The sequence below is a fragment of the Amblyomma americanum genome, chromosome 1, assembly GCF_052857255.1.
Source record: "Amblyomma americanum isolate KBUSLIRL-KWMA chromosome 1, ASM5285725v1, whole genome shotgun sequence".
Lineage (NCBI taxonomy): Eukaryota > Metazoa > Arthropoda > Arachnida > Ixodida > Ixodidae > Amblyomma > Amblyomma americanum.
The window spans coordinates 328,100,750-328,128,726 of record NC_135497.1 but is presented as its reverse complement, the minus strand read 5'-3'; the positions used below and the strand labels follow the sequence as shown (position 1 = coordinate 328,128,726).

Sequence of the window (27,977 nt, the reverse complement as noted above, 5' to 3'; positions counted from 1 at the left end):
GTAGAAAATATTTATTCTGTGGTTGACACTTACTGCCCACATTAACAGGGCTGCAGTTCCTAGGCCCACTCATCAAGTGGCGCAAGGCAAGCTACATCTCATATGCAAATCAGGACGTGAGCAGCGTGCAGATTTCCAGGACGCCTTGCTGGCACCTGGCAATATTCGCATACTTGCAAGGGTGGTCAAACGGGCTAGTTGGTAGCTCATATTTGAAAAAAACAGCACACCTTTAGACACGAACAGAGGCAGATATAACGACACAGCGCTGTGTCGTTATATCTGCCTCTGTCTGTGTCTAAAGCTGCGCCGTTTTTTTTCCAAGTATTCGCATACGCAGCCCTTTCGAGGCCTGCTCGTGTTTGAGTGCATGCAGCAATACGACTGAAGGCTGCTGTGCCATACTTCTATGCTGTTGTTGGTCTTCAGGAGACTCCGCGTGTCCAAGGGCGTGACAGCTGCACAGGGAACGTTGAAGCGGTCAAAGCAGTCGAATATTTCCTGCTCCTGATGATCCGCCTCCTGGAGCTCCTCGTAGCCTAAAAAATAAAAGCCTATTAGGGATGAAAACTTTAGTGCAGAACAACTGAGCTTACGGAAAACTCCTCAACTACAGGGGCCCAATTATTTCTTGCTGTCATTACATAAGGCAGGACCACATTTTTTCATGCCTATGAAGTCGATACTGTAGCTGCTGAAAGTCTTCATGCGTGCCACCTAACACATAAGTATCGCAGGCTCGAGTTTTGATTATTGCCATAGCAAACGAATGACTGGCCTCATAATAGAAGTTGCAAAAACATGAAATGCCAACGTTACAGTGTGGAAAACGTCATAAGCATTTTTTTTGTTAAATTCTATTAACAACAGGCATGGCTCATTCAGTTGCTCAAAGCAGGCTTTTATAGGCACGGCCGTCTTATGCAAAGCATTGCTTATCAAGCGGCCATGGTATAGGGTAAGCGCGTCGGCGGGGCAATCGTCAACAAAGTGGCGTACGCTAGGACTTTGCCTCACACACTATACCATGACATAAGAGTAAATGTTGTGATTCAGCAGTGCTATTTTCGACCAACTACAGCCTCCTACGTGATGATAAATAAGAAATACATGCCCCTTTAAATAGAGAGAGAAGGTGATGCGAAAACCCCGGAACACAAAAGTAAATCAAAATGAAATGATACTGTAAAGTTTAGTTAGCACGATGACAAAATTGCACAAAATAATTTGGAACCTTGCTTAGCTTATTAGCCCCATTTTTATTGCATTCAGACGTTTAATAGGGTCCCAATTATGTATGCTCTCTTCCAGTATATCTAATGCTAGCAAAACAAATATTGTATCCTTCCTAACATCAATGTTATAATGTTATTTTAAACTTTAGTTGATGGCATTATTGTTTACTTGATTTAATTATCGTTTTGTCAGGCTCTTATATGACTGCTGACTCCTCCACAAAGTAATTATTGTTAATACAATTTAGGACAGCAACATTTTGAATGTGAATCTCAACACCTTAGTGTAAAAAGTCAGTTGACAATATGTATCCTTCAAAAAGGTAACCATTCCCACTTCACTCGTTGATATGCAGGTGCCTTAGACGAAGTGTGACCACATTCTAACAAAAAACTAATTCGGGCTCATTGCTCCATTTCTATGAACTGTATTATGAAATAGAGTGGAAAGGTCACTATTCCTACAGTGCCTGGCACCGCGAAAAACCCTAAACTTCATTGGATTTACAATCTAACCATCAAGAGCATCTCATTATCAGGTATACTTTCTTTGCCATTTTCCACTGGCATCCTGTCCTGAAAGTCGGTAAGCTGACTGTGAAGTGGGATCGTGAATGCTGATATCAATTAGCTTTCCTTTCAGTGCATCTAAAAGGCCACTGGCAGTTTCTGTGCCCTCATTTACAACCAAGAGCAAGTTGTCCCGTGTTTTTAAACTAGCCTGCCATCGCCGTGCATGCACTTTTGCCATGCACAGCGGCCGGAAACTCTCCATGCCTCTGTAACTTGACATTCCTTGCGTTGGACTTTGCGGAACTAATATTTGCTCAAGTGAGGAGGAACCTTGTCACTGCCAAAAGTCGCCTTGGCATATAGATGGACGCATTGCATCGATGGTGTGCTCGATTTGAAGAGAGCCAAGAATGCATGTGCCGACTCGCAAGACATTTCGCTGGAATTAATGGCAGATCTCCACGTGGAGTTGTTTAATATGGCAATGCAAGCGAAAACGATTTTTTTTCGCCCGTGGTACACTGACTGCATTTGGACACCCACCTGTTCAGTACTCTGTTAACAAAGTGACAATGCAAAAAAATGTTTTCTTCAGATAGCTCCGCCTTCCTTTACGACATCCTGTTGAGACATATCTTGTGTAGTTGTGGAGAGTAATTCTGTGGCCTTCCTTTAAAGTTATGTAATAACAATTACAAAGTCAGAGCCTTTTAAGCATCTCATCTGACTCCCAAGTTGCCGTTACCTTTTGGTGCCCACTACTGAATTTAAATGTTTTTGTGGTGAAAATTACATCTGCTCAGCACCGCCTGCACTTGCCAAGGGCACAGGCAGCTCTAACTTGCCAACATATACAGGCAGTTCAAATATCTGGCATTAAAGGGCTTTCCTAGTGGATTTTAGAGTCCCAAAAGCATAAAGCATTACGAAATATTTCGCCTTTGGTCTAAGTTGCATTAAAGTGGCTATACTTGATTGCAAGACATTTTATAAAACTAATCCCAAGCCAAATTACCTTCAAATACCCAAGAAGCCCAGCAAAAATCAGAATTGCATACGCCAGAACTACAAACTCCTCGCAAAGAAGCAAACTTATTCATGTTATGACTTACTAATGAAGCCAACAAGCAAAAACATGCTTCCAAGTTACCTTCCGAGATTCTTCCCTGTTTTGACTCAAAATGCAACTATATGCACCAAATTCGAAGTCAAATTCATAACCATTATTCTCCCTGAGGTATGAGGACACTCCTGAAATGCCAGTTTTCTAAAAAAATGCTATTTTGCACTTTTTTGGCAAAAGTTATAAGGGCGTTTGAGGTTACCAAAAATATAAAAATGCAAACTATCATTTTTTGAAGAGGGAGAGAGAACTTCTTTCTCTCTGCCTTAAAAAATGGTATGAATTTTTAAACTTTTTGTAGCCAAAAACACACCTCTACCTTTTACGAAAAAAACTATGATTCGGTCTTGTGGTGTTCAAAATTTACAGGCTACATTGTTACCTGCAACATCCTTGTGTCTATAGAACCTATCTGTTTTAATCTTATTTTTCTAGAAATGAAGTTTAGTTCTTTCTTGAGTTTTGCCAACATAGATAAAGCTACACTCAGTGAATATTTTTCAAACTTTGTACGCCCGTTTATTACACATCAAGGTATCAATGAACAAGGATTATCGAAATCCACTAATATTTTTTATCTTGTGACCTGTTATCTGAACATCCATGCTTGTGGAAAGCCAATTTTTGTGTATGCTTTTAGTTTTCTTGTGATAACTGCCTGCAAACTCATCACAGGCTCTTTATTTAGACAGTTCACTGGACAGGTAATAGATAGGCCTGCATAAATTTCGAAGCAATATGGTGCACATTAGTTAGTTTCCGAATTATCACTGTTGGCGTAGAGGCAAATTTAGGGCACTTTTCAAATTAAAACATCATGTTTAAAAACTAAAACACATTTTTTTGAAGCTTTATACTCACTGATGACATCAACATGGTATGCCTAAAAATTAAAAATAGCAAAAGGATTTATATTTACTATTTATTTATATTACTAATTAATGTTTATTATTAAAATAAACATTTTCCATCACGGGTGTCCTCATACCTTAACTGATAAAACCCTGTAATGAGAACTCAACAAATGCGGCAAACATGGCAAAATTTTTTGATAAAATTATATTAATAATTACTTTCTCACAAATCTCACAAATATAATTAAATTACGTTACAATTACTTCATAAAAGTAAAGCAATTAATTTTCAATCACCTTTGATTTCTGATCACAGAGTAAGATAGAAAGGAGCGCCAGTTTGGCTGATAAGAGGACATGAATTTTACCACATTGGTGAAACTTCAATGGGCCATCTGATAAGCAGTGCTTGGATTTGGCATTGGCGCTGGTAGAAAACTCCCACTGCACTGCAGCTCCAGCGGTTCCAGGGTCATTGGTGCTGGAAACTCTCTCCCTCTTATTCTGCAGGCACACGCGTGCGTCGTGGTTGTCATCTGCTTCACAGTGCCGCTCTAGCACACCGCTTGCATCGGCACAGCCACTGATCAAAACAGCATTTCGTTTCATAGCATTGTCGAAACGTGGAGCATCGATGAGGTTATTTTTGCAAGGCGAACAGCGAAATGGAGCAAATGGAGAGCCGCAACAGTGAGCGAAGGATAGCGGAAGGAAAGAGTACTATGCAAACCTAAAAGCTGAGTGCCCAACGTGCACTGGGCATTCGTGTAGCAAAATCGTGCCTGCTGATTGCATTGCGGCAAGCCTGAATCGGAGCTCCTGTCTATCTTACTCTGTGTTAAAGAAGTACTCCGGTTACAGCTCTCAAGCATTTCATATTTCTTTATTCCAAGAACAACTGAGCTTCAAAATGGACATCGGAAATTTTGCCCTGCTTTGAAGAAAGGGTGTTCTTTGCCATGCTGAACAGCCTCTCTGCAGACGCAAATGAGGGCAACTCAGGGTTCTATATCATAAATGGCTTTTTCACCCTTGATTACGACTCAAAAGCTGTACAATCACCCACTTCGTTCTTCATCCACTGGCGAATGTCATCGTTCATTGCGTCATGTGGTAGTGCCCTCCTGATTTTGAACAAAGTGTGATCAGCGTCAGTTATGGGTGGCGCAGTGGCTTGATTTTCAGACTCATCACCTCTGAAATGACCCTGGTAACAGGAGTGGAAAGCTGCCATTTCTTTTGGTCAAGTTGCTCATCCTGGAGCCACGCCAACTTAAAATGTGATGTGTGGCTGCCGCAGTGGTGTAGTCCGCGAGTTGGTTCGCAAACCTGGATAAATTTAACATAGTGCATTAAAAATACCCACACAGTCAACATTATTCCACGCATTCTTACATTTTTTTTCTGGTAAATCAGACCTCTATATACTCACAGAGGAGTGTGGAAAGCGCTCTGCAACTGAACTGAACCTAAAAATTATGAAAAGTGCAAAAATGAAGTGAACAGCAATGACGATGACTAGGTCAGCTAGTGCTGCCAAATAAAAAAAAACAATGAAAAATTACGATGATAAGACTGGAAGCGAACAGTGCTTACATTTATGTCTTTCGGCCTTGTCTTGCTCTTTCACGCTGTGGTATCCTATCCTATGAAAGGTATGAAATTTTAGTACTATACTCAAGTTTTCCTTCAACATGACAAACCAGCCGGATATGACGTTTCAATTAACCTCGCACTTCTGCACAATTTGACATGAATGAAATACTACAGTACCTGTACAAAGAGGCTAATCGTCACCGCATCGAGAACAAACTTGTATAAGCTAGGTACACACTATACAGTTGAACCTCTATGTAACGAACCTCTATGTAACGAATTCCTGGATTTTACGAAATTTTTCAATTCCCCAGCACATCCCCCATTGAAGCCCATGTTGTGGAGTGAATACCATGCAGGCAATAAAATGAGTGAAACAATAAAATGAACAACAGGGTAAGTAGGGTCATGTTTAACCTGAATAACTTGAATTTTAAAGCATCTGTGATGGTCACAGTAACCTTGTTCAGGATTTCACAGTCCACCAATACACCATGAAGTGCATGTGCAAGGACGTATGTATGGTGCCCAGTATGGCAGACTTTCTCGTGCAGCCTTGGCCCAACCAGTGGACGAGAAAACTTCTGAAATATACACCTTTTATTTAGTATATCACTATGTGGTGTATGACAAAATATGCATGCTTTGAAATTTCTTGAGAGGGAGGTTGCAATGTAAGCTTGCCTAACGATGAAAGGATATCCAGCAGTCAGCCATGCAGCATACAAGATGCCATGCCTAGAAAACAGGCACGCAGCTTGTCCTTCATTTCCTCAAACAATTTGTTGACTCAGCCAGCTATTGCCCAGCGGAAGAGCACCTTGACTCCATGTTAAAGAGTTTGCAGGAGGCCAATAAAATCCAGGTGTTCTGCAATGAAGAACATATGGAAAGATCCTATGAAAAATGTATTTATAGCTAAGTCTAACTGCTGCTTTGAAGGTGTGGACACTTTTCCTACAGAGCATCCAAGCCTCATCTGCTTTGGGGCATACGAAGAGCCTTCACAAGCTCCGTCAGCAAAACGCTTCTGTCTGTGAATATCGAGCTCTTTTAACGTGCGCATATGGGTGCTGCTTCTAAAAAAGAAATTACCTGCAATCCTCAATGAAAGGGATCACGAACCAAATCCACCAAGTATAAAAAGGCATAAAAAGATATTTAACCAGAAAGGGGCTTTCACGGTGAATTACAGTCGAGCCCACTTATAACGGTCGCAGATATAACGAACGCTTGCTTATTACGAATGGGCGCGGTGCTACCGTCAAAATATGCACAAGGGCAATGGCAATCCATTGCAGATACTATGAACAACTTTGGCTGCACCACTTGGTTTTAGCGAACAAGGAGGTGCTGTAAACTCCCCACCGCAGTTGAAGAGGTCATGCTTCCAGCAAGCGCAGAGATCAAAGATTGCCTCTCAACCTTCACGACGCTGCCTGGGAAAGAACATGTCGACCCAAAAATGCAATAAAAAGGAGGCATTGAAATGGTAAGTAACTGCCGACCAAGCCCACGCCAATGACCTATAAGCGCAATCATTGCCTGCATGTTCATCGGCTGAACAAAGCATCCCCAAGCGGAAGAAGCATGTTGCATGCGAGACAGGGGCATCATTGAAAGCGAAGCTACTGATCATGGTCGTGGATAAAGTAACAGCAGCGATTTGAGAATTTTGAAAGGCTTGCTGGCCATGCTGGTCACATGGTATGCATCACGTGCCTGGCCTGCCAGTCAGCTCCATCTTTTGCGCTGCAGGCAGTGTCATACAACGGACAATGTAGCTGAAGCAGTGTGCCATGAGCACTGCACTGTTTTCTTGGCTGCATGAGCCCAACAATGACAGATGAAGCTCGAAAACACACGTGATCAGACGCATGTATATTTGTAACAACGCTTCATTTATGTATAGCTGGCCAGATGTTTCCTCAGATGACTGCACTCCTGCGGACCACAAAATTGCAGAGGCGCATGCTCTGACAAAGATGTTGACCACCAAGTACGAGCACACTCCTACTGCCAGCAATCTTATTTGTGTGGTCTACCTGCCACCAGCTGCCACGGATGCTTCAATCACAATTAGTTATATCCTGTCCCCAAATTTGATAGTTCGGAGCAAGGGTCTCAGTGAGGATTAAATGACTGCCCTAGAGAGCCTGAAAAGAGCTGCGGCAGGCTCTGCTTTGCACCAGTAGGCATGCAAAATGCGGTTTTATAAGAAACAAATGCTTCTTTGTCAGCCTCAGTGTTTTTGGCTGTTATACGGAGAGTCCACTTACTACGAATATCAGATATAACGAACAGAATCCACGTGACTGTCAGGTTCCTTATAAGTGGGCTCGACTGTATTCTGCTCTGCCCTGCTCACATTTTAACAAGTTTCAATGAAAACTGGTAACCTTAGAAGGAAAGAAGTTAAAGAAAGAAAATTTCAGCAGAAAAAACTACTCTCAGGGCAAGAGATGCTAAATTTTTTTCCCCTCAAACTAAACATATAAGTCACTCAATGCATTGTAGCCAGTGGTGTGACACTTCCATAGACTCAGTGGGGCAGAAAACGTGCTAGCGGCAGCAGCAGCACCTAGTTGGTCAGTGGAAAGCATTCAGATTAACAAAGTGTCTTTTGCATCAACTCGCAAGTAAAAGTACTCTTTACTCCTTTAAAGACTATAGTTAATAACTGACAGTTGTAAGAAAGTTATTCGCACACTGTATAAGCCTAAGACACTATAATTAAATTTTACTGACGACTGAAACTGCACTGATGCCAGTCTCGAAGCCCCACAACAAGCCAATCCAAACAATTAAATATGGCTGCTTGGATCACCCGGAGCTGGTATCACCAGTTGCTCTCGTGGTAGCTGCGCTTTCTGCTGCTTGATTGGATCATGGTAAATATACGTTGTAGCGACAAACTGCTAAAGCATTACACTTCCTGTTTGTCGAGGCACTCACCCAACGTGCGTATTCGGTCTTGTTTTTATTGTGGCAGCTCATGTAGCATGCTTTACACTGGCGTCCGACTGGAGTGAAAGCTAGCAAAACAACAGCACAACGCAGGAAGAGTTCTATGTAAATGAGACTTTACTAAAATAAGCATCCTTGTATACACAACCTTACAAAACCAGAGTATCTGGAGGCAGTCTTTAAATACACGTACGAATGCAAGATTGTCCACAAGTGTGAATATATACATGATTCGACAAAGGGGCAATCAAGCAATAAGCTGAAAAAAAAATCTTTCAGAAGAGCATAAAGAACACCTTCAGAAGAACCTAATATTCCATATATCTGTAGCCATGGCCCATAGAGTTCCAGAGAAAGAAAATAACTGCGGGCGGACAAGTGTAGTGATGATTCGGAACATCAGCTGGAGCAATGTAAGCTGAGCTGGCATACAGCAGGATTAACTGCAGCTCTTCGCGAGAGATTGCTCTGCTGTCGAGTGACACAATTAAACTGATGGTGACGACATAATCAAACGCAAGCTTGCGAGGGGAACATCAAAAGAATTGAACAAAATCGGGTAGAGAGTGTTACATAAAGTGCTCTTTTGTCTGAATGTCACTACAGTCGAGCCCACATGTAACGGCCCCACTTAAGACGAACTTTCGCTTATAACTAACGAGACCTGCGCGACCGCCAAAATATACATTGTTTCAATGGCACAAGATCACACGTATAACGAGCATCATTAAGCCCTGCTGATCGGTTACAGCAAACGGACGGCATAAACCTGGCGCCGCGATGCGAGATAACCTGCCTCCGACCCCTTTGTGCGCCCAGCGAGCGGTATGTTTTCCCGAACCTCATCGCAGGCGAAATGCCCCCCCCCCCCGTTTCGTGCCGCTCTCAAGCGAGCTGACTGATATCCTCCGGATCTGTCCGGCTTCCCCTCCACCCAGCAGACCGGAGCCACTCCAAACATGGGAGGACTGGGAGACCTCACTACGCTCCACAGATCAGGCACAACAGAAGATTGTCGCCACCTGTGCGGCCAGCGTCATGGACCTTTTAGCCATGAACGTTTGAGTGCGGTGTGGTCGTGCGAGGACCCAGGGGTCCTGGGAGGCCCGAATTCCTCTGCACAATAAAGTCTTTCTCTCTCTCACTCTCATGCCGTTCATTGCGTTTAAAATTTTGTGTCTGCACCCCTTTAAGGACGATAGACACCAAATTTTTTCTTGCGTGTTTTCTTCTTTCAAACGATATCGTAGACATTCGTATACATGAAGCACCCTGTGGTATTTGTGTACGAACGCTAAATAGTTTATAATTGAATTTCTTCTTCACGCTGTTTCGGTTTCGTCGACCGAAGGACGACTGTGACGTCAAGTTGATGTTTTCGCCACGTGATCAACTGGAAAAACTTGTAAGGGCCAGTGCAGGTGGCGCCATCAGGGGACACACAGGGACGGCTGACAACACTGGAGGGAGAGGGAATGCGTGGTTGGCTATGGCGGGAATGTGCGTGAGGTGTGCGCGGGCAGCGCGGGAGTGATCCGAGTGGTGTGGTCGAAGTGGGCTCAAGTGTGAGCTCGGTGCGCGTTGCATTAGGTGCGCGAACTGCGGATGACTATTGGGGGACTCCGGCACGCGGGACTCTGTGAGCGTGTGTAATAAATCATCCCTTGACAAACTTTAATATAATCACTGACCGGCTTGTCATTCCATGTTTTGCAAGATGCTGGATTAAATGTCGTAGTCAATTGAATATACATATCAGCGATTATATTACAGTTTTTCTAGTAGATCACGCGAACAAACCGTCAACTTGACGTCACAGTCGTCATTCAGTCAATGAAACCGAAACAGCACGAGAGAAGAAATTCAATCAAATTATTTAGCGCTTGTAGGAAAATACCACACGGTAATTCATGTATTCTAATGTCTAACGCATCGTTTGACAGAAGAAACCATGCAATAAAATTACACTAGCTGCCCACTGAAAGAGAAGACACTTTCGCAAGGCAGCAAAGCTACCAAAGGTACAAGATGGTAGGTTCCAAAATTATTTACCTGGATGAGATATGTGCAACAGCAGCAAGCGCAGTGTTGGTGTAAGGACAGAACAGCGAGCGTGTGCTGCTTGTGCCAAGATCAGGACAACCATGGCCTGGAGCAGGCTGCCAGGGAAGGGCCACCGCATCATTGTGATGCACATCAGCAGTGAGAAAGGCCCATCAACGGCTGCCTGTATGTTTCCTGCAGAAAAAACGAAAAGGGTGAAGACTGCTATGAAGATACGGGTGGCAACCATTTTGAGATGTTTGCACTCATGTGCTCCAGAGGCAGACAAGAGAAACATCGTACCGAAACACAAGCAGTTGTGCCATTCACATCTGGACGAAGCAATGCCGACAACAGTTTTACACAAAGAAGCAGTTCAGCAGTAGCTGACAGAGAGAACACTAATGGAACGCTATGATGCCAACAATGTGGCTCCCATAAATCATGAAGCTGCCCAAACTGTGTGTTGTCAAATACCATGTAGGTGTCGCTGTGGCGAGGGCTGGCAACGTCAAGCTCTGGCTCCCACCTAGGCTTTAACCTATGGAGTTTCTCTGGGTACAAGTTAATAATGATACCAAGAATGAGCATAAAGATTTATGGCTTCCTTTGGTTGAAGCTCTGCTCATAAACAAGACACCAACGGTTTCAGCAGAAAAGTGGAGCAATTGTGCACACCACGCCATGAATAATGATGAAAAATTCAGAGCAAACTCTGCCAGCGGCCCTCATATTCATTAACACATACGAGTTTCACAAAACATAACTATGTAGCACATCGGCTCTGGGATGCATCACAATAGTAAACCAGCGCTAACATCTCTTGCACTGCAAATTAAGACTTTACATCACCAAGTTATCAGGCTTCCAAACTTTGGAACTGATATGCCAGGTTTAACTTCCTGAAGGAACACATGGGCTATGAAGAACACCACAGTGGACGGCTCCGGATTAATTTAGACCGTATGGGGTTCTTCAACGTGCATTGACGTCGCACAGCACACCATTGTTTTTATGTTTTGCCACCGTCGAAATACTGCCACTGCAGCAGGATCGGGCTCAAACCCGCGACCCTGAGATCAGCAGCCGAACGCCAAAGCCACTAAATCATATGGCGGGTGCTTCCAAATTTTCATCTAGCTGCTTTTTCTATGGACTGCTTTCCTGTCTCACTAAAGAATACAATACTTGCTTTAACTATTCGCTTAATAATTCTTTAGGCATGCTGTTTTGTCTTTGCTGAGAACGAATAAACAACTGAGGCTCCTCAACCTTCACACTGTCAGCAGGCAAAGGACACCTGCAGCTGCATTCCTTTAATACAAGCACATGCATCAGTTTTTGTGCTTATACGCAGGTTGGAGTGGAACGTCAATTCTTATAAATGTCCGACATGAGTATGACGACATCCATACAGACACAAGGCAGCAACGGGAAACTGCAATACGGGCACTGCCTTTGATAAAAACAACTTACTTGTGTGGTGCATTCTTTTCAGCCATCTCCTGCTTCTCGATACAGCTAACTCATTGTTAGAAGCATACAGAAGCAGTGAGCCACTCACAACTTGCCTCCGCGTCCCCCGGCTCTGCTTCTTGCATCGACCCTTTTTCCTTTAAAAGCGCTTACATCGAAAGGTGGGCGACCTGTCACATTTGCAAACAGCGCGCCTGTTTTGCACCTTGCTAGCCATGACGAAGCAAGTACGCATCGAAATGTTCACTGAATGTGGGGGAAGATAGAAATACAAGAAAAGCATTTAACGCTCTAGCGCACAAATTCAATACGACGCAAATTTTTATTTTTCTCGTCGAGCAGCCACGATCTACCACTGACGCCGATACTGTAGAAGCTTGGGCAAGTTGGTGTGACATGGTTTTTTCAGCAGCGCAGGGGACAAAGGACGGGACAAGTGCACAGACACGGCGCTGAACTTACATCCGGTTTATTGAGGTGATTTTCACTACTTAAGTACAGTGGCAACCAATCTCAAATGAAAAGACAGATACACAAAACAGATTGACAAAAATGACAATTCCTGAGCACAGGTCTACAGTGGCACAAGACCAGCTGCGCACGTTTTTCTATTCTCATCAAGGAAACGTAGTTCTTTATCAGACAGAGCTATTGAGGCAACGCTTACGCATTCATCTTTGAATTTATGGATTTCATGAGCTTCAATGATTTCACGAGTGATTTTTGTTCTATTATCTGACAGCACTCGACACTGAGTGAAAACAGGATAACACGGCGGTTTTTTGTTCTTTTTTCTTTCCTGTGTGCAGTTTCTGCAATGAATGCCAAGGTGACGGGAAGCGGTGCTGCTCACGTTGTTGTTGTGTTCCCGCAGCCGGTCGTTGAGGCAACGACCAGTTTGCCCCGTGTAGTGCTTGTCACATGTAAGCGGAAACCTGTACACAACATTGCTACTACATGGTACAAAACCTTTTCGGTGTTTCTTATCGCAGCCAACCGTCCTTTCATTGCTGCTGTTTACAATATGGCAGAGTTTGGAGAGCTTATCGGGCGCGGAAAAAACAACGTTTACATCGGCACGCGCTCCCACCCTTTTCAGATTATGTGAAATGCGGTGTAGATAAGGAATAACCACATACTTTCTTTTTTCTTCCTTGGGCCTTTCAGTGGAATCTCTGCGGCCTGAATTAATGATTTCTCTTAGCAGGCTCTCTGATATTGCAATCAGAAGGTCGGAAGGGTTTCCTGCTGCTTGTAAGCGTACCACCTGATTTTGATAGCTGTCTTGCATCGCATGATGGCATGATTTTTCTAGGGCATTTCTTAAACACAACTTTGCGATGCCGCGCTTTACAAGCTTAGAATGTACAGAAGCGAAAGGCGTGAGGGGCTTCTGGCATCGTGGCTCGTAACGCCAGCACACATGGCTATTCTTGAAGAACATGGCAAGATCTAAAAAACGTAACTTTCCTTCAGAAGGCGTTTCATGCGTCAAAACAAGAGGGTCAAGACAGGTGTGAAAAATTGATAAAACTTTCGAGACCGAGGCCCCTGCGTCAGTAACTGCACATGTCATCAAAACTAAAAAATCATCTACAAACCTAAAAACACGAGCCACGCTTTCGTCGAGTTGACTATCAAGGAGCTTGTCATGGTGCGCGAGATAAATGTCGCCCAGTATCGGAGCTATGCATGAACCAATGCAGACGCCATTGCTCTGGAGGTAAACAGATTCATTCCAGGTGAAAAATGTGGAGTTAAGGTAAAAAGTAAGGAGTTCCAAGAAGTTGCTATTGCTGATGCCTGCAGAATTCTGGAAAGCTACCACACCAAAGGAATCAATTGCATTCTTCAACGCTTTCCAGCAGTTTCTTTTGCGGAAGGGAATAATATAAATCTTTTATATCGATAGAGCAGGCCGAAAAGCCTTTCCCTGGGTTTTGTTGCAAGGAAGCGATTACTTGGTTAGAACTCTTCACCTGAAAAGGGTCGTCAATGGTTAAGAGGTTCAGCTTGTCTTGCAAAAAATAACGCGACAGACTTTTGCCATGTGCCATCCTCGGAGACTATTGCTCGAAGTGGGCAGTCCAGCTTGTGAGTTTTGGCTGTGAAGAATATCTTTAAGCAGGACCCCTTGCTTTTCTCTATACACTTGGCTAGGGATTCCAAATTCATTTGTGCACACATTTTCCGTGATCGGGCTTTCACTTTACTTAGAGTGACATCGCTTCTCTGCCGGAAAGTCGAACTGATAGCATTTTCTGCTTTCGATAAGTAGAGCGCTTTTAGCATCACAGCAAAACCTCCCTCTTTACCAGCCTGTAATAGGGTCAGCGAGTTGTTCTTTAAAAACGAAACGGTGAATTTGATTGGAATTCTACACCTGGTAGGTCTACACTTTGCCAAAATGTACACTCCATCTGAAACACATCGGTCCACTTCAGGAGCCACTGCTAGGCTGGAAACTTGTCTCACCATCGCAAGAAGTTCAGATGCCGATTGCCTGGGTTCCACGGCGAACTTTGGTCCTCGTCTAAGGACGCCTTGTACTTGTTCCGGCAAGGACACTTCACCATAGGTGTGGACCGGACTGTGCATCTTCTTAGTGATGGCTCGAAGCTGCGGCAGCGCGCACTGCCTTAAGAATTCCGTAGTCCTGTCTGCCGTCTGAGGTCCACCGCCGCCATTCAAGTGCACCATGAGCTGAAGATGTGCCGCTGTGTACTCTCAGGAAGAGCCATTCTCTGTAGAGGCAAAATCACTCGTCAAATCATTGAAGCTCATGAAATCCATAAATTCAAAGATGAATACGTAAGCGCTGCCTCAATAGCTCTGTCTGATAAAGTACTACGTTTCCTTGATGAGAATAGAAAAACGTGCGCAGCTGGTCTTGTGCCACTGTAGACCTGTGCTCAGGAATTGTCATTTTCGTCAATCTGTTTTGTGTATCTGTCTTTTCATTTGAGATTGGTTGCCACTGTGTTTAAGTAGTGAAAATCACCTCAATAAACCTGTTGTAAGTTGAGCGCCGTGTCTGTGCACTTGTCACGTCCTTTGTCCCCTGTGCTGCTGAAAAAACCGCTGACGAGCGAAGGCACGGAGGGGACACAAGGACATGTTCCTGGAAAATTTTAAAAGTTTTCGAGCAGCCAGCTACGCAGAAGTAAGACCCTTTACGTCACTGAAGACTTACATTTAAATATCAATACTCCACACTATGTAATATCAAAACACAAGCATATCACAACAGCGCGCTGAAACGGACAGGGAGAGCAGCAGACACGACCCGCTCACGCTTCGCGGCCTGGCCAACAGGCGGCGCAGCTAATGCAATGAGCATGGGCTATAGTTTTCATGCGTCTGTGTCAAAGTAGGTGCTATGTAAAATGCGTTTGATATTTCATCATAGATCCCAGCATGGTGACAATCTTCCTTGTTGAACATGTCTGCCGTACACCTAAGGGACTTGACTAAGAAGCAAACAAGTGGAGTTTTTTTTCTCGTAATGCAATGAGAAACAATCTTTAATTGCTACAGTTCTGGCAAGATAGAGACTTGGGACATACTGTGAATAAAACATGTGCATTTGTCAGCAAAATGCTTGGTGTTAGTGCATGGACAGCGTTTAATGGAAAGAAGGAGAGGCAAGAGTAAGCAGGTGGAAGTGGTCGACACCCAGCACAGAATGGCCAGGAAGTGGAGATTAGCGGCGTAGCACCCTGTATGACAACTTCCCAAAGCTGGCATTGAGGTCATGGATGCACAACTTTTCCCAGCACTATGTTAGATGGTAACTGCATGGCATATGCTTTAAAGGGGTCCAGACACAAAGTTTTTCGGTGTCAGTTTATTTGCCTTCAAAGAGGCCTACGGGCCTAGCAATCATGAAAATAAGAGCAAAACACCAGTGCACAGTGTGAATAATTAATTACAAGCCATTTTGTACACAAAGCCTTTGGTCTCAGTCAGCGCCAGCGCTGAAGTGAACAACACCTGAGTTCAGCGACGTCACAATAATTAAAGCAAGTGCACCATGACATCACTCGATGTGGGTGGAAATAGTTTCGTTTATGGGGGTTAAACGTCCGAAAGCGACTCAGGCTATGAGGGAGGTTGTAGTGAAGGGCTCCGCAAAATTTCCACCACCTGGGGTTCTTTAATGTGCACTGACGTCGAATGGTACACGGGCCTCTAGAATTTCACCTCCATCGAAATTCGACCACCGCGACCGGGATCGAACTCGCGTCTTTCAGGTCAGCAGTCAAGCGCCATAACCACTGAGCCGCGGAGGCAGCCCGATGTGGGTGGAAATGGCGAGAGGCTCATCGGACAGCATTAAAAACAACCATAACTTATGTTCCACTCAAAGCCTGCGCCAGACACTTGCAAGATGGCAACTTCTTACGCCCATGAAAGAAATCGTACGGTAACTAACCCCTCTCTCCTCTCCCACTACCGACCCATACCACCTTCCTGCCCTGTGTGCAATGCTCAAAAGGCAAACCTGACTGATATCTTCGGGATCTGTCCGGCTTCCCCTCCACCCAGCAGGCCGGAGCCACTCCAAACATGGGAGGACTGGGAGACCTCACTACGCTCCACAGATCAGGCGCGACAGAAGATCGTTGCCACCTGTGCGGCCAGCGTCATGGACCTTTTAGCCATGAACGTTTGAGTGTGGTGTGGTCGTGCGGGGACCCAGGAGTCCTGGGAGGCCCGAATTCCTCTGCAAAATAAAGTCTTTCTCTCTCTCTCACTCTCATGCCGTTCACTGTGCTTAAAAAGTTTGTGCCTGCACCCCTTTAAAGGACTATAGACACCAAATTTTTTCTTGCATGTTTTCTTCTTTCAAACGATATTTCAGACATTCGTATACATGAAGAACCCTGTGGTATTTGTGTACGAACGCTAAATAATTTATAATTGAATTTTTTCTTCACGGTGTTTCGGTTTCATCGACCGAAGGACGACTGTGACGTCAAGTTGATGTTTTGGCCACGTGATGAACTGGAAAAACTTTAATATAATCACTAACAGGCTTGTCATTCCATGTCTTGGAAGATGCTGGATTAAATGTAATGGTGAATTAAATCTACATATCAGCGATTATATTACAGTTTTTCTAGTAGATCACGGGAACAAAACATCAACTTCGCGTCACAGTCGTCGTTCAGTCAACTAAACCGAAAGAGCACGAGAGAAGAAATTCAATCAAATTATTTAGCGGTTGTAGGAAAATATCACCCGGTAACTCATGTATTCTAATGCGTAACGCATCGTTTGACAGAAGAAAACGCACAATAAAATTACACTAACTGCCCACTGAAAGAGAAGACACTTTCGCAAGGCAGGAAAGCTACCTAAGGTACAAGATGGTAGGTTCCCAGATTATTTACCTGGATGAGATATGTGCAACGGCAGCAAGCGCAGTATTGGTGGAAGGACAGAACAGCGAGCGTGTGCTGCTTGTGCCAAGATCAGGACAACCATGGCCTGGAGCAGGCTGCCAGGGAAGGGCCACCGCATCATTGTGATGCACATCAGCAGTGAGAAAGGCCCATCAACGGCCGCCTGTATGTTTCCTGCAGAAAAAACGAAAAGGGTGAAGACTGCTATGAAGATACGGGTGGCAATCATTTTGAGATGTTTGCACTCATGTGCTCCAGAGGCAGACAAGAGAAACATCGTAGCAAAACACAAGCAGTTGTGCCATTCACATCTGGACGAAGCAATGCCGACAACAGTTTTACACAAAGAAGCAGTTCAGCAGTAGCTGACAGAGAGAACACTAATGGAACGCCATGATGCCAACAATGTGGCTCCCATAAATCATGAAGCTGCCCAAACTGTGTGTTGTCAAATACCATGTAGGTGTCGCTGTGGCGAGGGCTGGCAACGTCAAGCTCTGGCTCCCACCTTAGCTTTAACCTATGGACTTTCTCTGGGTACAAGTTAATAATGATACCAAGAATGAGCATAAAGATTTATGGCTTCCTTTGGTTGAAGCTCTGGTCATAAACAAGACACCAACGGTTTCAGCAGAAAAGTGGAGGAATTGTGCACACCACGCCATGAATAATGATGAAAAATTCAGAGCAAACTCTGCCAGCGGCCCTCATATTCATTAACACATACGAGTTTCACAAAACATAACTATGTAGCACATCGGCTCTGGGATGCATCACAATAGTGTCACGTAGTGGTGACGGCAGTCGAAGCAGCGATGAAGACGGACGAAAGGATCTTCTAAAAGAACTGTTTATTGGGCTGACTTGCACCCAAAATGGACTGAATCACTCGGCGGCGGCGAAGCGCCAAGCGTGCTCGACAGTTGTCGAACAGAATGCCCGCCGCAGTCGGCCGTGCTCAATTTAAAGCTGATAGCGAGCATTCGAGATAAAGGGCGCAAAGTTACTATAACATTCCGGAACAACGTAGAATGAGCTTTGCCTGGCTGCGATCAATCGAGATAAATCTAGTCGCGTCTTGCGTCGCAAACAAAGCAATAAGGTGGTGTCGCGGCAGATTTGAAAAACGAACAAACACTGCAAATACTGGCGGCATTACTCCCCTCTCAAAGAAGCATCGACCCGATGCATTAAAACAAATAATGCGACTAGTAAGGGAAAAAAACGGATCTTGCGAAAATAGAGCATGGAAATGCAGCGGCCTTTAGCGCGCATAATACGGCTTCAGACGGACTACATGGACAACTTCTGGTCGTACGCGGCGTCGCTGGGATGCAGTCATTGCGTCAGGGATGACTTCATAATCCAGTTCACCCAGCCGATGAAGAACCTTGTACGGGCCGAAATAGCGGCGCAAAAGCTTTTCACTCAATCCACGGCGGCGAATGGGCGTCCACACCCAGACTTTATCTCCTGGCTTGTATTCCGCGTTGCGTCTTCGTAGGTTGTAGCGTCTGGCGTCGGACCGCTGCTGATCTTTGATCCGTAATCGGGCAAGCCTTCGAGCTTCTTCTGCGCGTTGAAGGTAGGCGGCAACGTCGACGTTCTCTTCTTCTGTAACGTTGGGCAGCATGGCGTCTAGCGTGGTCGTGGCATCCCTGCCATGGACGAGCCTAAAAGGTGTCATCTGGGTGGTCTCCTGCACTGCGGTGTTATAGGCGAAGACGACGTAAGGCAGGATGACATCCCAGGTTTTATGTTCGGCATCGACATACATAGCGAGCATATCGGCGATGGTTTTGTTCAGGCGCTCGGTCAGTCCGTTGGTCTGCGGATGGTATGCAGTTGTCCTCCGGAGGCTGGTTTGGCTGTAGCGCAGGATGGCTTGCGTGAGTTCCGCCGTAAATGCTGTTCCTCTGTCCGTGATGAGCACATCGGGGGCGCCGTGTCGAAGAAGAATGCACTCCACGAAAAATTTGGCCACTTCTGCTGCTGTTCCGTTCGGTAGGGCTTTCGCCTCGGCGTAGCGGGTCAGGCTATGATGATCCACTTATTTCCAGATGTTGACGTTGGAAAAGGGCCAAGCAAGTCCATGCCAATCTGCTGAAAGGGTCTTGAGGGAGGTTCAATGGGGTTCAGAAATCCTGCTGGTCGTGTGGGAGGAGTCTTTCGTCGCTGACAATCTCGGCATGTTTTCACATAGTGTGCGACATCGGCAGACAGTCAGGGCCAGTAATACTTGTCTTGAATGCGGCGGAGGGTGCGAGTAAACCCTAGATGTCCAGCTGTCGGCTCGTCGTGTGAAGCCTGTAGAACTTCTTCGCGGAGACAAGTAGGTACAACAAGGAGGTAGGCTGCTTTGTTCGCTGTAAAGTTCTTCTTCACAAGGACCTCATTCTGCACACAGAAAGAAGACAGTCCTCGCTTGAATGAAGCGGGGGGTGAAGGAACCTTGCCTTCCAGGTACTCGATGAGGCCTTTTAGGTTGGGGTCCGAGCGTTGCTGCTGAGCAAAAGAGCTTGCGCTGATGGGTCCCAGGAAGGCGTCCTCATCGTCGTCCAGCGGCGGTGCATCTACAGGGGTTCGTGAGAGGCAATCGGCGTCAGTGTGCTTGCGTCCGGACTTGTAAACGACGGTGACGTCAAACTCCTGGAGACGCAGACTCCATCGAGCGAGTCGGCCAGAGGGATCCTTCAAAATGGCAAGCCAGCAGAGCGCGTGGTGGTCGCTGACCACCTTGAACGGCCGTCCGTAGAGGTAGGGGCGGAATTTTGACGTAGCCCAGATGATGGCAAGGCACTCCTTCTCAGTGGTCAAATAGTTAGCCTCGGCCTTAGAAAAGGAACGGCTAGCGTATGCGATGACCTTCTCCAGCCCGTCACTTTTTTGAACGAGAACGGCGCCTAGTCCCACGCTGCTTGCGTCGGTATGAACTTCAGTATCGGCGTTTTCATCAAAATGCGCAAGGATCGGTGGGGACTGTAAACGACGCTGAAGTTCCTTGAAGGCTTCTGCTTGCGGCGCTTCCCATTTAAACGGCACGTCTGCCTTCGTCAGTTGGGTCAGGGGCTCGGCGATGCGCGAAAAGTTTTTCACAAATCGTCGGTAATATGCGCATAGTCCGAGAAATCTGCGCACTGCTTTCTTATCGGCCGGCGGTTGAAACTGTTCAATAGCGGCTGTTTTCTGCGGGTCTGGGCGTACTCCTTCCTTGCTAACGATGTGGCCTAGAAACAGCAGCTCTTCGTAGGCAAAGTGGCATTTCTCTGCTTTCAAGGTTAGGCCAGACGACTTGATTGCGTCTAGTACTGTTCGAAGTCTTTTGAGGTGCTCTTCAAAGTTCGAGGCGATGACAACGACGTCATCTAAATATACCAGACAAATCTGCCACTTCAGGCCTGCCAGCACTGTATCCATTACCCGCTGAAACGTCGCTGGTGCGGAACAGAGACCAAATGGCATCACCTTGAACTCAAACAGCCCATCCGGAGTTATGAATGCCGTCTTCTCGCGATCTCTTTCGTCGACCTCAATTTGCCAGTAGCCGCTCTTGAGGTCCATCGATGAGAAATATTTGGCATTGCAGAGGCGGTCCAGTGTGTCGTCGATGCGGGGGAGGGGGTAGACGTCCTTCTTTGTTATGTTGTTCAAGCGGCGGTAATCCACGCAGAATCGAAGTGCGCCGTCTTTCTTTCTCACTAGAACAACCGGTGCCGCCCATGGGCTGTTTGAAGGCTGGATGACGTCGTCGCGAAGCATTTCTTCGACTTGGTCCCGGATGGCTTGTCGTTCTCGCGGAGACACACGGTAGGGGCTTTGACGGAGAGGTCGGACGTGTTGATCCGTTATAATGCGATGCTTGGCAATTGGCGTCTGTCGCACCTTCGGCGATGTCGAAAAGCACTCACTGTAGTTTTGAAGCAGATTGCGGATCTGGTCTTGTCTGTTCCGGTGCAGGGCTGGGTTGATGTCGAAAGTGGGCGAGTTCTCTTGGTCAGGCGGTTCTTCTGCAGAGGGGTCGGAGAGGGCGAAGGAATCTCGTACGTCAGATATTTCGTCGTAGAAAGCAATCGTCGTTCCTCTGTTAATATGCCGGTATTCTTCGCTGAAGTTAGTCAGCAGTACTTCGGCCTGGCCATTGCGGAAATGTGCGATGCCTCTTGCGATGCTGATTCCTCGGTCTAGTAGCAACTGCATGTTCCCCTCGATGATGGCTTCAGTGTTTATGGCTTTCGTGGCGCCTACGGTCACGATAACGCTTGAACGGGGTGGGACGCTCACTTCTTCCTCCAGGACACTTAGGGCAACGTGATTTTCCCGAGTTTTCATCGAAGCGATGGCTTCGTCCGTCGAAAGCGTGATCAGCTTGGATCGCAGGTCGATGATCGCCTGATGCTCATTAAGGAAATCCATACCCAAGATCACTTCGCGGGAGCATTGCGGTAGCACAACAAAGGTCGCAGGATAGGTATGTCCTTTGACAGTCACTCGCGCTGTGCATCGTCCTGGTGGCGTAATGAGGTGGCCCCCAGCGGTGCGAATTTGTGGGCCGTCCCAAGCCGTTGTGACTTTTCTGAGCTGCGCAGCGAATGTTCCATTCATCACCGAGTAATCGGCTCCTATGTCGACTAGAGAGGTAACTTTCCGGCCGTCGATAGTCACTTCTAGGTCGGAGGTCCTGGCTCTTGCATTGCATGTCGCTCTCGGCGTCGGGTCATGGCTTCGTCGCGTATGCGAGTCACGGGTTGGGCGTGTGGTCGAAGCTCCTCTGGGTGGCGGCGTCGATTTCAAGGTAGCTTGCGTCGTGGTCGAGGTTCTCATTGTGTGCGGCGTCGGTGCAGCGAGTGTCGGTTCTTCATGCGGCGTCGCGGGTGCAGCGTCTTCATGGGGCGTGGTCGGTGGAGGATCTTCGACATTTAGCTCGTGAGCAACCTCACCTCCAGAGGTTGCTGCCTTTAGTTTCCCCTACGGGGGCTGGGCGACCTTCCTCGTACCGCGGCTGCGTAGCTGCGGCGTGGCGACGCAAAGCGCGAGGTTGACGGCGATGGTGGGCGCGAAAAGCGGTTCGGCGTGTACTCTTCTCGACGCAGGTACTCGTCGATTTGGTGCGGATGTTGTCCGAAGCGTGGTCGTGGGGCGTTAACGGCAAATCCTCGAAGACCGATACGTCGGTACGGGCAGTGACGAAGAATATGGCCAGCCTCACCGCAATGGAAGCACAACGGCCGGTTGTCGGAAGTCCTCCAGGCGTCGCATTTCCTGGGGCTTGAGCGTCGGTCATAGGCTGGGCGGGCGGGGGCTGGGAGGCGGCGTTGTGGAACGATTGGCTCATCTCGGGGAGGACGTGGGGGTTGTCGCTGGGGCTGAGCAGTACTTACTGCAGCGGCGTAGGTCATGGCCTGGGGTTCTGTGGCCGTCGGGGTGCCAAGTGCCTGTTGCACTTCTTCCCGTACCACATCCATCAGAGTCGCTGCTTGTGGCTGTGGGGAAGATGGCAGTAATCGGCGTTGCTCCTCTCGGACGATTTCGCGGATAACTTCCCGCAAGCTGTCGCTGGTGGTGGCCGGCGTGTCCGAACGGATTGCACAGGCAGAGGAAGGGCGATTGTACTGCCGAGCTCGAACGTCAAGGGTATTCTCAATCGTGCAGGCTTCTTGCATAAACTCCTCGACTGTTTTTCACGGCTGGCGGACGAGGCTTGCAAAGAGTTGTTCTTTTACGCCGCGCATTAAAAACTGAACTTTCTTTTCCTCGGTCATCCCAGGATCGGCGCGGCGAAATAGGCGCTTCATCTCCTCGACGTAACTGCGGACGGGCTCATTCGGAAGCTGGATCCTGGACTCGAGGAGTCGTTCGGCTCTTTCTTTCCTCACGACACTGGTGAATACCTTCAATAGTTCTCTCTTGAATAGCTCCCATGTCGTAAGGGACGACTCGTAGTTTTCGTACCACGTGCGTGCGGAGCCATCCAATGAGAAAAAAACGTGTCCAATCTTTGCCGCATCATCCCACTTGTTGAATGACGCAACGCGCTCAAATTGGTCCAACCATTCTTCAGGGTCTTCGCCTAGGGATCCATTGAAAGTTGGCGGCACCCGCGGCTGCTGCAGTATGATCGGTGTCGACATCTTTGGCGAGGTTGCGGTGCTGGTAGCAGCGTCTTTTTGCTGTCTGGTGCGGTCCGGCAGTTTCCCGAACTCAGGCTCCTCTCCCTGGAGACGTCGGCTGGCTCGCTGAGCTGCTGGTTCGTCCTCGGGTGTGAAGCGCTTAGGGCTGGGTTCACGACTTGAAGGGGGCGTCCGGAACATGGAAGTTACCCAGCACCTCCACCAGATGTCACGTAGTGGTGACGGCAGTCGAAGCAGCGATGAAGACGGACGAAAGGATCTTCTAAAAGAACTGTTTATTGGGCTGACTTGCACCCAAAATGGACTGAATCACTCAGCGGCGGTGAAGCGACAAGCGTGCTCGGCGGTCGTCGAACAGAATGCCCGCCGCAGTCGGCCGTGCTCAATTTAAAGCTGATAGCGAACATTCGAGATAAAGGGCGCAAGGTTACTAGAACATTCCGGAACAACGTAGAATCAGCTTTGCCTGGCTGCGATCAATCGACATAAATCTAGTCGCGTCTTGCGTCGCAAACAAAGCGATAAGGTGGTGTCGCGGCAGATTTGAAAAACGAACAAACACTGCAAATATTGGCGGCAATAGTAAACCAGCGCTAACATTTCTTGCACTGCAAATTAAGACTTTATATAACCAAGGTATCAGGATTCAAACTTTGGAAGTGGTATCCCAGGTTTAACATCCTGAAGCAACACATGGGCTATGAAGAAAACCACAGTGGACGGCTCCAGATTAATTTAGACCGCATGGGGTTCTTCAACGTGCATTGACGTCACACAGCACACCATTGTTTTTATGTTTTGCCATCGTCGAAATACTCCACTGCAGCAGGATCGGGATCGAACCCGCGACCCTGAGATCAGCAGCCGAACGCCAAAGCCACTAAGCCATATGGTGGGTGCTTCCAAATTTTCATCTAGCTGCTTTTTCTATGGACTGCTTCCCTGTCGCACTAAAGAATACAATACTTGCTTTAACTATTCGCTTAATAATTCTTCAGGCATGCTGTTTTGTCTTCGCTGAGAACGAATAAACAACTGAGGCTCCTCAACCTTCACGCTGTCAGCAGGCAAAGGACACCTGCAGCTGCATTCCTTTAATACAAGCCCATGCATCGGTTTTTGTGGTTATACGCAGGTTGGAGTGGAACGTCAATTCTTATAAATGTCCGACATGAGTATGACGACATCCATACAGACACAAGACAGCAACGGCAAACTGCAATACGGGCACTGCCTTTGATAAAAACAACTTACTTGTGTGGTGCATTCTTTTCAGCCATCTCCTGCTTCTCGATACAGCTAACTCATTGTTAGAAGCATACAGAAGCAGTGAGCCACTCACAACTTGCCTCCGCGTCCCCCGGCTCTGCTTCTTGCATCGACCCTTTTTCCTTTAAAAGCGCTTACATCGAAAGGTGGGCGACCTGTCACATTTGCAAACAGCGCGCCTGCTTTGCACCTTGCTAGCCATGACGAAGCAAGTACGCATCGAAATGTTCACTGAATGTGGGGGAAGATAGAAATACATGAAAAGCATTTAACGCTCTAGCGCACAAATTCAATACGACGCAAATTTTTATTTTTCTCGTCGAGCAGCCACGATCTACCGCTGACGCTGATACTGTAGAAGCTTGGGCAAGTTGGTGTGACATGGTTTTTTCAGCAGCGCAGGGGACAAAGGACGGGACAAGTGCACAGACACGGCGCTGAACTTACAACTAGTTTATTGAGGTGGTTTTCACTGCTTACAGTGGCAACCAATCACAAATGAAAAGACAGATACACAAAACAGATTGACGAAAATGACAATTCCTGAGCACAGGTCTACAGTAGCACAAGACCAGCTGCGCACGTTTTTCTATTCTCATCAAGGAAACGTAGTTCTTTATCAGACAGAGCTATTGAGGCAACGCTTACGCATTCATCTTTGAATTTATGGATTTCATGAGCTTCAATGATTTCACGAGTGATTTTTGTTCTATTATCTGACAGCACTCGACACTGAGTGAAAACAGAATAACACGGTGGTTTTTTGTTCTTTTTTCTTTCCTGTGTGCAGTTTCTGCAATGAATGCCAAGGTGACGGGAAGCGGTGCCGCTCACGTTGTTGTTGTGTTCCCGCAGCCGGTCGTTGAGGCAACGACCAGTTTGCCCCGTGTAGTGCTTGTCACATGTAAGCAGAAACCTGTACACAACATTGCTACTACATGGTACAAAACCTTTTCGGTGTTTCTTATTACAGCCAACCGTCCTTTCATTGCTGCTGTTTACAATATGGCAGAGTTTGGAGAGCTTATCTCTTAGCAGGCTCTCTGATATTGCAATCAGAAGGTCGGAAGGGTATCCTGCTGCTTGTAAGCGTACCACCTGATTTTGATAGCTGTCTTGCATCGCATGATGGCATGATTTTTCTAGGGCATTTCTTAAACACAACTTTGCGATGCCGCGCTTTACAAGCTTAGAATGTGCAGAAGCGAAAGGCGTGAGGGGCTTCTGGCATCGTGGCTCGTAACGCCAGCACACATGGCTATTCTTGAGGAACATGGCAAGATCTAAAAAACGTAACTTTCCTTCAGAAGGCGTTTCATGCGTCAAAACAAGAGGGTCAAGACAGGTGTGAAAAATTGATAAAACTTTCGAGACCGAGGCCCCTGCGTCAGTAACTGCACATGTCATCAAAACTAAAAAATCATCTACAAACCTAAAGACACGAGCCACGCTTTCGTCGAGTTGACTATCAAGGAGCTTGTCATGGTGCGCGAGATAAATGTCGCTCAGTATCGGAGCTATGCATGAACCAATGCCGACGCCATTGCTCTGGAGGTAAACAGATTCATTCCAGGTGGAAAATGTCGAGTTAAAGTAAAAAGTAAAGAGTTCCAAGAAGTTGCTATTGCTGATGCCTGCAGAACTCTGGAAAGCTACCACACCAAAGGAATCAATGCATTCTTCAACGCTTGCCAGCAGTTTCTTTTGCGGAAGGGAATAATATAAATCTTTTATATCGATAGAGCAGGCCGAAAAGCCTTTCGCTGGGTTTTGTTGCAAGAAAGCGATTACTTGGTTAGAACTCTTCACCTGAAAAGGGTCGTCAATGGTTAAGAGGTTCAGCTTCTCTTGCAATAAATAACGCGACAGACTTTTGCCATGTGCAATCCTCGGAGACTATTGCTCGAAGTGGGCAGTCCAGCTTGTGAGTTTTGGCTGTGGAGAATATCTTTAAGCAGGACCCCTTGCTTTTCTCTATACACTTGGCTAGGGATTCCAAATTCATTTGTGCACACATTTTCTGTGCTTGGGCTTTCACTTTACTTAGAGTGACATCGCTTCTCTGCCGGAAAGTCGAACTGATAGCATTTTCTGCTTTCGATAAGTAGAGCGCTTTTGGCATCACAGCAAAACCTCCCTCTTTACCAGCCTGTAATAGGGTGAGCGAGTTGTTCTTTAAAAACGAAACGGTGAATTTGATTGGAATTCTACACCTGGTAGGTCTACACTTTGCCAAAATGTACACTCCATCTGAAACACATCGGTCCACTTCAGGAGCCACTGCTAGGCTGGAAACTTGTCTCACCATCGCAAGAAGTTCCGATGCCGATTGCCTGGGTTCCACGGCGAACTTTGGTCCTCGTCTAAGGACGCCTTGTACTTGTTCCGGCAAGGACACTTCACCATAGGTGTGGACCGGACTGTGCATCTTCTTAGTGATGGCTCGAAGCTGCGGCAGCGCGCACTGCCATAAGAATTCCGTAGTCCTGTCTGCCGTCTGAGGTCCAGCGCCGCCATTCAAGTGCACCATGAGCTGAAGATGTGCCGCTGTGTGCTCTCAGGAAGAGCCATTCTTTGTACAGGCAAAATCACTCGTCAAATCATTGAAGCTCATGAAATCCATAAATTCAAAGATGAATGCGTAAGCGCTGCCTCAATAGCTCTGTCTGATAAAGTACTACGTTTCCTTGATGAGAATAGAAAAACGTGCGCAGCTGGTCTTGTGCCACTGTAGACCTGTGCTCAGGAATTGTCATTTTCGTCAATCTGTTTTGTGTATCTGTCTTTTCATTTGAGATTGGTTGCCACTGTATTTAAGTAGTGAAAATCACCTCAATAAACCTGTTGTAAGTTCAGCGCCGTGTCTGTGCACTTGTCACGTCCTTTGTCCCCTGTGCTGCTGAAAAAACCGCTGACGAGCGAAGGCACGGAGGGGACACAAGGACATGTTTCTGGAAAATTTTAAAAGTTTTCGAGCAGCCAGCTACGCAGAAGTAAGACCCTTTACGTCACTGAAGACTTACATTTAAATATATTCGCGACTAATCAATACTCCACACTATGTAATATCAAAACACAAGCATATCACAACAGCGCGCTGAAACGGACAGGGAGAGCAGCAGACACGACCCGCTCACGCTTCGCGGCCTGGCCAACAGGCGGCGCAGCTAATGCAATGAGCATGGGCTATAGTTTTCATGCGTCTGTGTCAAAGTAGGTGCTATGTAAAATGCGTTTGATATTTCATCATAGATCCCAGCATGGTGACAATCTTCCTTGTTGAACATGTCTGCTGTACACCTAAGGGACTTGACTAAGAAGCAAACAAGTGGAGTTTTTTTTCTCGTAATGCAATGAGAAACAAT

At 46.5% G+C, this 27,977-nt stretch overlaps 1 long non-coding RNA gene across 3 annotated transcripts; it reads right to left on the bottom strand.

The window, feature by feature from the left end:
- Window positions 1-27,414, bottom strand: LOC144115480 (uncharacterized). Of its 3 annotated transcripts, XR_013311408.1 has the most exons (6): window positions 26,918-27,414; window positions 17,204-17,389; window positions 14,283-14,551; window positions 10,341-10,526; window positions 4,094-6,191; window positions 1-539 (listed from the first exon to the last, which is right to left on the bottom strand). It is a non-coding gene; the product is annotated as an uncharacterized LOC144115480 (long non-coding RNA). The 3 variants fall into 3 exon arrangements; XR_013311406.1 differs by lacking the exons at window positions 17,204-17,389; window positions 26,918-27,414 and adding an exon at window positions 16,312-16,443 and having other exon boundaries at window positions 1-6,191; XR_013311407.1 differs by lacking the exons at window positions 10,341-10,526; window positions 14,283-14,551 and having other exon boundaries at window positions 1-6,191.
- Between the last annotated feature and the right edge of the window lie 563 nt (window positions 27,415-27,977).